General features: G+C 43.3%; 1 protein-coding gene across 3 annotated transcripts in view; it reads left to right on the forward strand.

The window, feature by feature from the left end:
• The window catches only part of PRPSAP2 (phosphoribosyl pyrophosphate synthetase associated protein 2), an 80,995-nt gene that overhangs the window by 57,638 nt on the left and 11,111 nt on the right, over positions 1–12,246 (forward strand). The gene's annotated exons all lie outside the window — the stretch shown is intronic.

Raw genomic sequence — 12,246 nt, forward strand, 5'->3', positions numbered from 1 at the left:
GCATTTTGGAAACAAGTTCTGTGGACCGATGAGGTTAAAATGGAACTTTTTGGCCGGAATGAGCAAAGGTACGTTTGGAGAAGAAGGGGCACAGAATTTAATGAAAAGAACCTCTGTCCAACTGTTAAGCATGGGGTTGGATCAATCATACTTTGGGGTTGTGTTGCAGCCAGTGGCACAGGGAACATCTCACGAGTAGAAGGAAAAATGGATTCAATAAAATTTCAGCAAATTTTGGATGGTAATTTGATGCCATCTGTGAAAAAGTTGAAGTTAAAGAGAGGATGGCTTCTACAAATGGATAATGATCCTAAACACACCTCGAAATCCACGGGGGATTACATCAAGAGGCGTAAAGTGAAGGTTTTGCCATGGCCTTCACAATCTCCTGACCTCAACATAATTGAAAATCTATGGATAGACCTTAAAAGAGCAGTGCGTGACAGACAGCCCAGAAATCTCAAAGAACTGGAAGACTTTTGTAAGGAAGAATGGGCAAAGATACCTCAAACAAGAATTGAAAGACTCTTGGCTGGCTACAAAAAGCGTTTACAAGCTGTGATACTTGCCAAAGGGGGCAGTACAAGATATTAACTCTGCAGGGTGCCCAAACTTTTGCAGACGCCATTTTTTTGTTTTCTGTTATTTTGAAAGTGTAAATGATGGAAATAAAATCTAACTTTTGTTGACATATTATAAGAATGTCTCATCTGTAATTTGATGCCTTTTGGAGATTTTTCCATCTTTCCTTGGCTTCTTTATGCACATTAATACAAATTTTTAGCTGGGATGCCCAAACTTTCGATCCCCACTGTATATATATATACAGATAGATACATATACATAGATGTGTGTGTGTATGTATGAATACGCACGCACGCACGCACGCACACACACACACACACAGTATTTTGAAAAATTATTTATCATTTACAACCACCACACGAGTGGGCAGAGTCTCTGCATGGCATGAGAAGATCCCCCACCCGCTGTCACACCAAGGGGGCTGAGGGACAACTGGCTGCAGGAGCCGGAACATGTTTCAACATAGATATGAAAGGTGAACTTATCCTTTAAATAGATTTGAGTCATAGGGGAGATTAGACTGCACACACTGTCTGATGGACTGTCAGGGGAGGGATGTGTCTCTCTCTTTTCCTCACAAGCATGTGAGTGAGTCCCATGCTCCTCCATACCTGGAAGTACTGGGTCTATTCTTTATGTAATCTTTATGTAATGTCATAATGTTGGTTGGGGACAGCAGGGGAAGCTGAGTCGCTGAATAAGTGCAGAATAACAAAGGCCTCTTCCTCACAACCCTGGAAGATGGTTGTGGGGGTCTGAGGGCTTATTGAAATCTAGAAGCCCCTTTTTTTTTAACAAGAAGGGAGGAGTAGGGTGAGCTGCTGCTAGGACTGAAAATGGCTGTAAAATTTTGTGGGTGAGTTGCTCCATAGCATATTCAGCTACAGAAGTCAGTGAGAACTTGTAAAGTTAATTTGAATACTTAAATGTCCACAACCTAGCCGCAGTTTTTTTTTTTTGGCAAGAATAGAGACATTTGACATCAATATGCAGGCTTTACAGTACTCTGGTTTTTGAAAGTGCAGCTTGTTTTGCATTCAATATGTCATGGAAACACTCTGTATTAAAAAAAAATTATGGATGATCTGAAACATCAATTTATAAACATATAAAGAAAAATGACCAAGCGCCGTCATGCTGTCTCCTTTGCTTTTTACGAAAACCAAAAAAAAAAATCAGATGACTCTATCTACGTGCCTGTCCTTCGTCCTGTTCCTCAAATCTACATTTTCTTGTAGTGCAAAGTCACTGACAGAATCTTCAGCATCCGACACATTTCTGAGTATGTCAGATACCTGGTCCCTCATTTCTGAGTATGTCAGATACCTGGTCCCTCATTTCTGAGTATGTCAGATACCTGGTCCCTCATTTCTGAGTATGTCAGATACCTGGTGCCTCATTTCTGAGTATGTCAGATACCTGGTGCCTCGTTACAGTGCTGTGATTCAGCCGTCGCTACAACACGATCGTGATGAATGGACAGGTGGGTGGGGCCATAGAACAGCGCAGGAGATGCAGTGACGCAGCAAATGCAGGATTTGTGAGAGATTTGTTACCTTGATATGCATTGTAGCAAATTTTGGGAATGTCAGTCAACCGGAAGGACAAACACAATAAATTTGCTGTAAATGCACAAAAGTCCCAGTCTTGTTCCTATTCATATGCTTGGGCTGCAAAAAAATTATAAAAAAAATTCCAGACTAGAATTGCTGTGGATCAACACCCATTTTCACTCAGTGCCAGTCTTTGTAAATCTCTTCCAGTGTCTGTGGACTCATCCAAAGCTGGTGTGTCATTTTGCCCTCTGGAAAGGTTTCAGCTCGGTATATTTCCTGGCAGTGATGTAGCTGGATCGTCTCTCGCTGCCAGCGGCCCACACCATTTATTCACCCCGCTGGCATCTGTTTCCAGCAGATTAACCCCGTCACTTGGGGTCAACGTGTAAGACTGGGAACTGATTTTGTGGTTTTATTAAAGAAACTTTAGTTATATTTCTAGCCATTGCTTACTTTTTCCTCCTTCTGACTGAGTCCTTTTTTCTTTCTGACAACTGCTCACAGAACGCAGCCCACGCTTGCTTCCTCCTAGCATGCTCAGAGACGCCACCATAAAGACTGTCAAAAGTAAAGAATAGAAGCTGCACTCCAAAGTTAAGCTCTTCCCATATGGAAGAAAAATTGATTTTAACAATATTCTTCCCAAATATATTGCCATATATTTGAAATGCTACAATTTTGGCCATATTCAATATATTTCAATAAATATATATATATATATATATATATATATATATATATATATACACACTGTATGTCGAAATGCGTTTTTACTACAAAATATATGAAAAATATTTTTAAAAATTCATTTCAAATATACTGTATGTCTTTAAAAATTCAAATTACATTTTTGGAATGCATTTACAAATATATGTTACAATTACTTTTTTATATGTGGAAAAAAATCTGAAGGATATATTTTAAAAATATATATTTTTAAATACCAGTTTTTAAAATTCCTGGGGTTGGGCTTTAAATGTTCATTAACCCCTTCACGCCGATGTCACACAAATATGCGGCCTCACAGAACTGGGTTTTTTTCCATGGGGCCGCATATTTGCGTACCTGTGTTTGTGCTGGGAGCGCGCTGCACAGCATGCTCCCAGCACAAAGACCGGGGTGTCACTGAGATCCCCGGGTCCCGTTCTAACAAACAGGACCATGGACTCCCGATTCTGGGTCACATGATCACTGATTGGCTATCACAGTGATCAGTCACTGTGAAGCCCGCCCCCTTTGTTTTTTTTTTCTCTGAATGGAGGAGAGAGATACATTGTATCTCTCTTTCTCTCCTTGTAGAGAGAAAATAAACAAACTGAAAAAAAAAAAAAAAGAAAGAAATTAGTATTAAAAAATACCTAGATCAAGGTTTGCTCTAGTTCAGTGACAAGGTTAGTGTTTGGGTCAAAGGTTAGGTTTTTTTTTTTTTTTTTGTATTAGTGTCAGTGTGTTTTAGGTAAAAAAACAAAATGCGCACTATGGTTTCTGGGCTGTAATAAGGGCACAAACAACAAATAGCATACACATATATGGTATCACTGTGATCGGCAAGAGCTGGAAAAACTTATTTTGGGTTTTTTTGTGGTGGTATGTTATGGTAGTAACAAGAAACACACAGCTAAATTTAAAAAAAAAGATTTTTTTAAAAATTATTTTGGGCCAGTTTTCCTTTGATAATAAAAAAAATTCAGGAGATATCCATTACCATTTACTACCAAATGAAACCCAATTTGTCCTGAAAAAAAAACAAGGTATAATTCACCTGGATGTACAAAGTAGTTGTGATCAGGGGCGGACTGACCATTTGGAAACTCGGGCACTGCCCCTGGTACCTTTTTCATAGGCTTTTTTGAGTTTGGGCAAGGACCCGGGCCCCATGATCCCCTATTGCCCGGGGGGCCCCATGAGTTGTCAGTCCGCCCCTGGTTGTGATGATATGTACGGTTTTACGAACACATGTCAACGTTGTAAAACTTTACTTAGGCTTTAAGATTTGTTTTACCCTGAGGCGTGAAGGGGTTAAGTCAAATGGTAGAGGAATATGATGTAATACTTACCTTACTCCTTGCTCCAGATAGCTTCAGCACTGGTAGTTCATTGAGGACTACAAGTCAACAACCACAACTTGGAGCTCTATGCACCTCTCCCTCCTTGGGGCCTTAGCCGGCAGTATGTTATGCTTTTTTTTTTTTTTTTTTTTTAATTCTAAACTTTTTCTGACATCACATGCACAGGGTCCTCTTGTTTTTGATGACAACAGCTGTGCATGCTGCATCAGTACATGGGATGGGGGGTCAGCGCCCAACAGTCTTTCCTCCTATGGGGTTGAGTGACACTGGCTGTCATTTAGCCTAGCAGTTTGAGGACATCTTGTGGTAAAGAAGAGGTACTGCAGGGGGCAGCTTTTTAAATGTTAAACTTTTTTTTCTTATAGAGGACAGTAAGCATACTGTGTAATGGAACCTCAGCAGACCGCACTTGGGTATTTCCGTTATACTCCAGCTTCCCTGTCCAACACAAATCTTGGGAAGATGATACAGGGGTCAATCCCGTCACATACTGTAAACAAGCAAAGGCCATAAAAGGCAAATAATACTTGGAAAAAGTAAGAGGACACATGCAGAAAACAAAAGACAGGGAAAATGTATTAATAGTGACCAGCTAATACTTTGAAAAGCAATAAGAGCAGTATAAAATAGGATCAGAAGTGGACCTAGGACAGCTTTTAAAAAACAAAAACGAGGACATTAAAGAAAAAAAAATCTGGTCTTGGTTGGATTTTCAGGTGACCATTAATACATTCACCGGCCACTTTATTAGATACACCTGTTCAGTTGCTTAGGAACACAAATTGCTAATCAGCCAATCACACGGCAGCAAGTCAATGCATTTAGGCATGTAGATCAGCAGTTTTTTAAATACTCAGACCAGCCCGTCTGCGCCAACAACCATGTCATGTTCAAAGTCACTTAAATCCCCTTTCTTCCCCATCCTGATTCTCGGTTTGAGCTTCAGCAAGGCATCTTCACCACATCTAGATGCCTAAATGTATTGAGTTGCTGCCAAGTGATTGGCTGATTGGCAATTTGTGTTACCAAGCCATTGAACAGGTGTACCTAATAAAGTTAGATGCAAAGAAAACAAACAGAGGGTGCACCGGCCTAGTGCATTACCTTAATATTTATTGATAAAGGTAGTAGATGGGGGGGCAGATCAGGGGGGAGAACTGAGCGATCATCAGTAAGGGACAGATGCAACATCCACCTATAGGTGAGTGTGTGTGTGTGTGTATATATATATATATATATATATATATATATATATATAGACCTTAGATTGTATGAGTATGTGTATGTATGAGTGTGAGACAGGGACCTTAGATTGTACGCCCCTTGAGGGTCAGGGACCTTAGATTGTACGCCCCTTGAGGGTTAGGGACCTTAGATTGTACGCCCCTTGAGGGTTAGGGACCTTAGATTGTACACCCCTTGAGGGTTAGGGACCTTAGATTGTACACCCCTTGAGGGTTAGGGACCTTAGATTGTACGCCCCTTGAGGGTTAGGGACCTTTTCTGTTTGTTTTCTTTGCATCTAGTGTTGTGGACTCCCCCAGTCCTTTGAGGGCTGCAAGGCGTGCAACATTCAGGATCTCCAGAATGGATCCTGCATTAAGTTCATCCCTAAGCGCAGGAGTATCTGTGTTTAGTATTTGGTTCCTAATAAAGTGTTTGGTGAGTGTATATTCATTTACATTTAAAACTTAAAAAAAAAAACTAAGATTTCCTTCTGATCAGGCTGGTCTGTAGGGAGGTCTCCAAATCACACATTTTCATTATTTATTTATTTATTTCAGGTACTTATATAGCACCATCAATTTACACAGCGCGTTACATATGTATTGTACATTCACATCAGTCCCTAACCCTCAAGGGGTGTACAATCTAAGGTCCCTAACCCTCAAGGGGTGTACAATCTAAGGTCCCTAACCCTCAAGGGGTGTACAATCTAAGGTCCCTAACCCTCAAGGGGCGTACAATCTAAGGTCCCTAACCCTCAAGGGGTGTACAATCTAAGGTCCCTGTCTCACACTCATACATACACATACTCATACAATCTAAGTTCTATATATATGTATATATATATTCACCTATAGGTGGATGTTGCATCTGTTCCTTGCTGGCTCTGTAGTGAGAACTGAGCAATCAAATACTGATGATCGCTCAGTTCTCCCCTCTGCTCTGCCCCCCCCAGTGCTCATTGGAGCACTGCACTGTGGAGGGGACGGGAGTGGCTGACTCAGGCTCTCGGCTGATCACTGAGAGGCTGAGCCAGCTGCTGTTCCAGGCTTCTGGGTGAATCCCAACCAAATGGTCAGGATCTTTCCAGAGCCTGGACCAGCTCTGTGACATCAGCTGACAGTGGAAAACAGGCTGAAACAGGTCACAGGAATGCAGAACTAACTGCACTCCTGTGATCCATAGGAGAAGTACAGCCAAAAAAGGCTTTGTCTGTACTTTTCCTTTAACATGGCAATCACTCAGATCGGTGAAGGAAGGTTTCTGATTGGTCTCCGAATGCAGCGGTATCCTGGTGGCCAACTTGTCCGTAGCAGTTAAATTGGATTGGTGGGTAGTCACGGCAATAACCTAACCAGAATGGCACTTGTTGGCACAAAGCTGAAGGATTAAGCCCATAATACACATAACAGATTGGAAAGATTTGGTTCCAAATGAGGATTATTGTCTGCCTGTTACGTGGCTTTCCTTTATCTTCTCTGCTTGTATGAAATGGCAAGGCGTCGTGTTTGGGATGGGGGGGGGGCATACCTTGTACAGATGGATTACATTGTGATTTAACTCCTGTGCAGCAGTTACTTTGCTGTCGGTGGAATTTTCTCAGGGGAGAGAGGTTACCACAGTGAAAATGCAATTAGGTGTAATGGAGACGCATCTCTGAATGCCGAAGCACTTTCAGGACCGCTTTTGAAGCGCGTAATCGTTTTCTACATTCATTTGTTTTATAGCTGACTTGCGGCGGCGGAACGCTGCAGCGCATATGTTGTTCTAACTACCATTATTTTATTACTCAAAACAATGATGGTTATGCTAAAGCTGAATTGAGCATAGCAAATGGTCACCATCAAACACTTTTGCAGATGAGCGATGCCCGGACATGCCATCTGTTTACAGACAAGCTCTTCCATAACACAGCCAAAGGTACCCGAGTCAGCCATATTGGCCCCCTGATAGTGCATAGACATGCCCCCTGCTGCCCACATTACCGTATTGCCATTCTCTGTGTCTGATTTGATTTATCCAAAGTGCTGTAATTTTCTACATGGGGTAATGCAGTTACCTCTTTAGTCTGCATTCCAGAAAACACATATGGCCATATGGGTGTGACCTGAGCATCACACCCATATGACCTTGTTGGGTATCCCATTTTATAATCATGGCTATTAATATGAAATTGGTCCTCTTTTGGGCCTTTAACAGCCCCCACTCATTTGGGAAGTCTTTCCATTAAATTGTGTATTGTGTCTGTGGGAATCTGTGGCCATTCATCCAAAAGGAGCATTTGTAAGGTCAGGTACTGATGTTGGATGAGAAAGTCTGACTTGCAATCAGGGTTTCCCAGAGACAATTAGTAGGGTTGAACACCAAGTTCCTCCACCCCAAACTGATCAAACTATGTCTTTATGGAGCTGGCTTTGTACATAGCTGTCTAGTCATGCTGAAACAGAAAATGGTTATCATAAGGTTGGCAGTGACAATTGTCTAAAACAGGAGTCTCCAAACTTTCTAAACAAAAGGCCTGTTTACTGTCCTTCAGACTTTGGGGGGGGGGGCGGACTGTGGCCATTGGGGCTAAAAAAGGTCCTGACATGAGTGGGAAAAAAACAATGCCCCATCTTTGGTGTCAGTAGGAGGAATTGTGCTCCATCTTTGGTGTCATTCGGCCCAATTGTTGTTGTCATTGTGAAGAATTGTGCCCCAATGTTAGTATCACTGGGAGGGATTGTGCCCCATTGTTGGTGTCTTTGGGAGGAATTGTGCCCCAATGTTGGTATTACTGGGAGGGATTGTGCCCCATTGTTGGTGTCATTGGGAGTAATTGTGTCCAGTTGTTGGTGTCTTTGGGAGGAATTGTGCCCCATTGTTGGTGTCATTGAGAGGAATTATGCCCCTACATAGGTGCAAGTGGGGAGGAATTAGGCCCCATTGTTGGTATCAGTGGAAGAAATATTGCCCCAAGGGCTGAATAAAAGAAGCAAAGGACCACATCTGGCTCCTGGGCCACAGTTGGTTGGGAGACCACTGATCTAAAATGTCTTTGTATGCCGTAGCATTAACAGTCCCTTTATTGGAAATACGTAAACTCAGTAATCTGGAGGGATGTTCACATACCTTTAGCCCATATAGTGTACTTTGAGCATCTTGTGTATAAACGTAGATGTAAAACTGAACTAGCTGTCATTTAGTTTACCTTTCTATCATCTTTATTGTCCTCTTTGTGCTGTTGATCTCCTACAGCCTCTTTGCAAACACTTCCTATCTGCATGTACTCTGGTGATTGTTGCAAGCCATTTCTGGGGATGGGTTTTTTGATGTTGACAACAGTGGACCACGTCTTCATACTGTATTTTTGTAAGCGGAACCAAAGTCGCCATACTTACCTGTCCACCTGTCCTGCACTGGTGCTGGCATCTTCTTCTGAAAGCTAATCTTCTGGTCTCTTCTTTGGCCGGTGGGGGATGATGTCACTCCAGACAGTCAGAAACCGGCCCAGCACTTTAAGCTGAGCTGCGCATGCAAAGGAGGCCGCCATCCTGACAGTCAGAGACTGGCCCAGCACTTTAAGCTGAGCTGTGCATGCGAAAGAGGCTGCCATCCCAACAGTCAGAGACTGGCCCAGCACTTTAAGCTGAGCTGCGCATGCGAAGGAGGCCACCGTCCCGACAATCAGAGACCAGCCCAGCATTTTAAGCTGAGCTACGCATGCGAAGGAGGCCGCCATCCCAACAGTCAGAGACCGGCCCAGCACTTTAGGCTGAGTTGCGCATGCGAAGGAGGCCGCCATCCCAACAGTCAGACAGCGGCCCAGCTTTTTAAGCTGAGCTGCACATGCACAGCTCAGTTTATAGTGCTGGAGGAGATGGTGAGCAGGCGGGTAGGGCTATTTTATTGCAGAAGAGACCTAGCATGTCTCTTCTGCAATAAGATCCTTCCAGCTCGCAGTTTTTTACAGTGGGACTTCAGTTCTGCTTTAACTGGAAGTGAGGGTGACAATGTAGGAACATAACTGAACATCAAATTGTTGTCGCCCTGTAACAAAAAGTGCCTCAACAGGGACCTTCATGGCAGGATTGCCAGATTTAGAAGGGTTGAAAATTGCTATTAAGATTTCAGTAAGGCTTACATTATATTTTAGTGACTGGATTTACATGTACAGTATTTTAATGATGGCTGTCAGCACAGATATGTGTGTCTTCCAAACACTTGGAGGCTCCTATGGTAGAGATGAAGGGTTGGTGATATAAAGACATGTGCTCTTTAAAGTATAACTAAAGGCAAAACCTTTTTTTTGTTTTGGATGGAGTAGAGAGGGAATAGAACCCTCATCAGTTTTATTGCTGTCTGTGTCCCCATTAGGGAGATTCCCCCTCTCTATTGTACTGTTCACCATTATCATTGAAAGTGAAAGAAGATCCCATATTTCGGGTTGTCCCCAGAAAAGTAATAGAGGGGAAATTTTCCAGTAGGGGCACTAGTTCTGGTGACCCAAGAGATTCCCTTAATTTGCAGGGATTTCCACTCACCTGCTTGACTATGGGACAGGAAGTAAAGGTAAATCTCCCGAATGGGGGATGGCAAAAATAAAGCTTGCAGGATTTATAACCCTCCCTTACTCTATCCAAAATGAAAAAAAGTTGTGCCTATAATTCTACATTAACCACTTCCTGTCCGGTTCATGTATATAAACGGCCGGACAGGAGCAGTGCAGGAGTGGGTGGCTGTTTATAAATGGCCTCCCCGCCCCCTGCTTGTGTGTGCTCCCTGGGAGCGCACAGCACTGCGATCCAGTGCCCGCTGTGTCCTCCGTTCGCTGTACAGGACCTCTGCTTGAGGTCCCGATCATGTGATCACTGATTAGCCAATTAGCACCATGTGACAAGCTGTGACCAATCACAGCTCACATAGTATTTCTCAATGGCTGCAAGAATGCAGCCAAAGAGAAGGAGAAATGATTGCTTTTACAGCCTTTATGGGTGTAAAAGCAATCAGTGTAAAAAAAAAAAAAATAATCTTCATCACCCCCCACAAGTAAGTACAGTGTCACTGTACTGCTAGGGTGACAGTATGTAAAAAAAATAAAACTATATGAAAAAATGTAAAATAAAAATTTGAAAAATTATAATTTTTTGGTTATAAACTAATTTGGGTTGTTTTGTTTTTTACTAAAAAGATAACTGAATAAATTTTGGCCAAGATTTATGAAGAAAGATTATTTATTTGCAAAATGTTATAAGAAAAACACTTTTTTTTCAAAAGTTTTGGACTTTTTCATTTATATAGCAAAAAAAAAAAAATAAAAATCCCAGCGGTGAATAAATACCACCAAAATAAAGTTTTATCTGTCTCTAAAAAAAAATGCTAAAAAATTCATATGGGTACAGTGTTGCATGACCGCGCAATTGTCATTCAAAGTGTGATAGCGCTGAAAGCTGAAAATTGGCCTGGGCAGGAAGGGGGGGAAAGTGTCCGGACTGGAAGGGGGGTGAAAGTGTCCGGACTGGAAGGGGGGTGAAAGTGTCCGGACTGGAAGGGGGGTGAAAGTGTCCGGACTGGAAGGGGGTGAAAGTGTCCGGACTGGAAGGGGGTGAAAGTGTCCGGACTGGAAGGGGGTGAAAGTGTCCGGACTGGAAGGGGGTGAAAGTGTCCGGACTGGAAGGGGGTGAAAGTGTCCGGACTGGAATGGGGTGAAAGCGTCCGGACCGGAAGGGGGGGAAAGCGTCCGGACCGGAAGGGGGGGAAAGCGTCCGGACCGGAAGGGGGTGAAAGCGTCCGGACCGGAAGGGGGTGAAAGTGTCTGGACCGGAAGGGGGTGAAAGTGTCCGGACAGGAAGGGGGTGAAAGTGTCCGGACCGGAAGGGGGGTGAAATTGTCCGGACCGGAAGGGGGTGAAAGTGTCCGGACCGGAAGGGGGTGAAAGTGTCCGGACCGGAAGGGGGGGGAAAGCGTCCGGACCGGAAGGGGGGGAAAGCGTCCGGACCGGAAGGGGGGGGAAAGCGTCCGGACCGGAAGGGGATGAAAGCGTCCGGACCGGAAGGGGGGGAAAGTGTCCGGACTGGAAGTGGTTAAGCATTCTGCAGTCCATCCTGCCAGCTCTCCATTCCCGGAGCTTTGCATGTTATGTGTAATATATCATCCATGTTTGATCTGACAGCAGAGATAAAGGTAGCCTGCGGCATGTCTCCAGTGACAGCGGATTGTCTCTTTCCTGAGATCTGTGTAATGCTCGGCAGCTCGGTATCGTTCTGCAGCCGGCAGGTGGGCCGTGACACCTCTCAGATCCGTAAATGCTCTGCAGGCTGAAGCCTAATATTTACACAGCAGGGTGCAGCCCGTTCCATCCCTGGAATAATATCACTCATTTAACAGGAAGGTCTGGAACATTGGACTGTCTGTTCTTGACACTTGTTCATGCTGGCGGGAGCCGGGACCGTTAATCATTTTTATTTCTGTTCATAATCATTGCGGGAACATCACAGAGTGAATTTTGTGTGAACTAGAGGAAACATTGAAGAGAAGAATGAAAGCTATGCCGTAGGGACCAATCAGCTTATAAGAATTAAAGTGTCTGCATTTAAAAAAAAAAAAAAAGAAGAGATTTAGTTTTCTGGTAGACGCCGGAGAATTAATCCACCAAGTGTGTGAATGTGTCTCACAGATACTGGTAATGCAATCGATCTCAGGGGTTTAGTTCCCAAGTGGGATCGGCAGGAGGGGGTCCAAGTCTACCTGTTGGGTTATTAATATATATTACAGTAGATTCATGAGAATTCAATAGGAGAGGAAATTTAAAGGGAACATCTGAAGTAAAA

This window comes from Staurois parvus, unplaced genomic scaffold (assembly GCF_062004578.1).
Source record: "Staurois parvus isolate SC_StPar_1 unplaced genomic scaffold, SC_StPar_1.0 ptg000882l, whole genome shotgun sequence".
NCBI lineage: Eukaryota > Metazoa > Chordata > Amphibia > Anura > Ranidae > Staurois > Staurois parvus.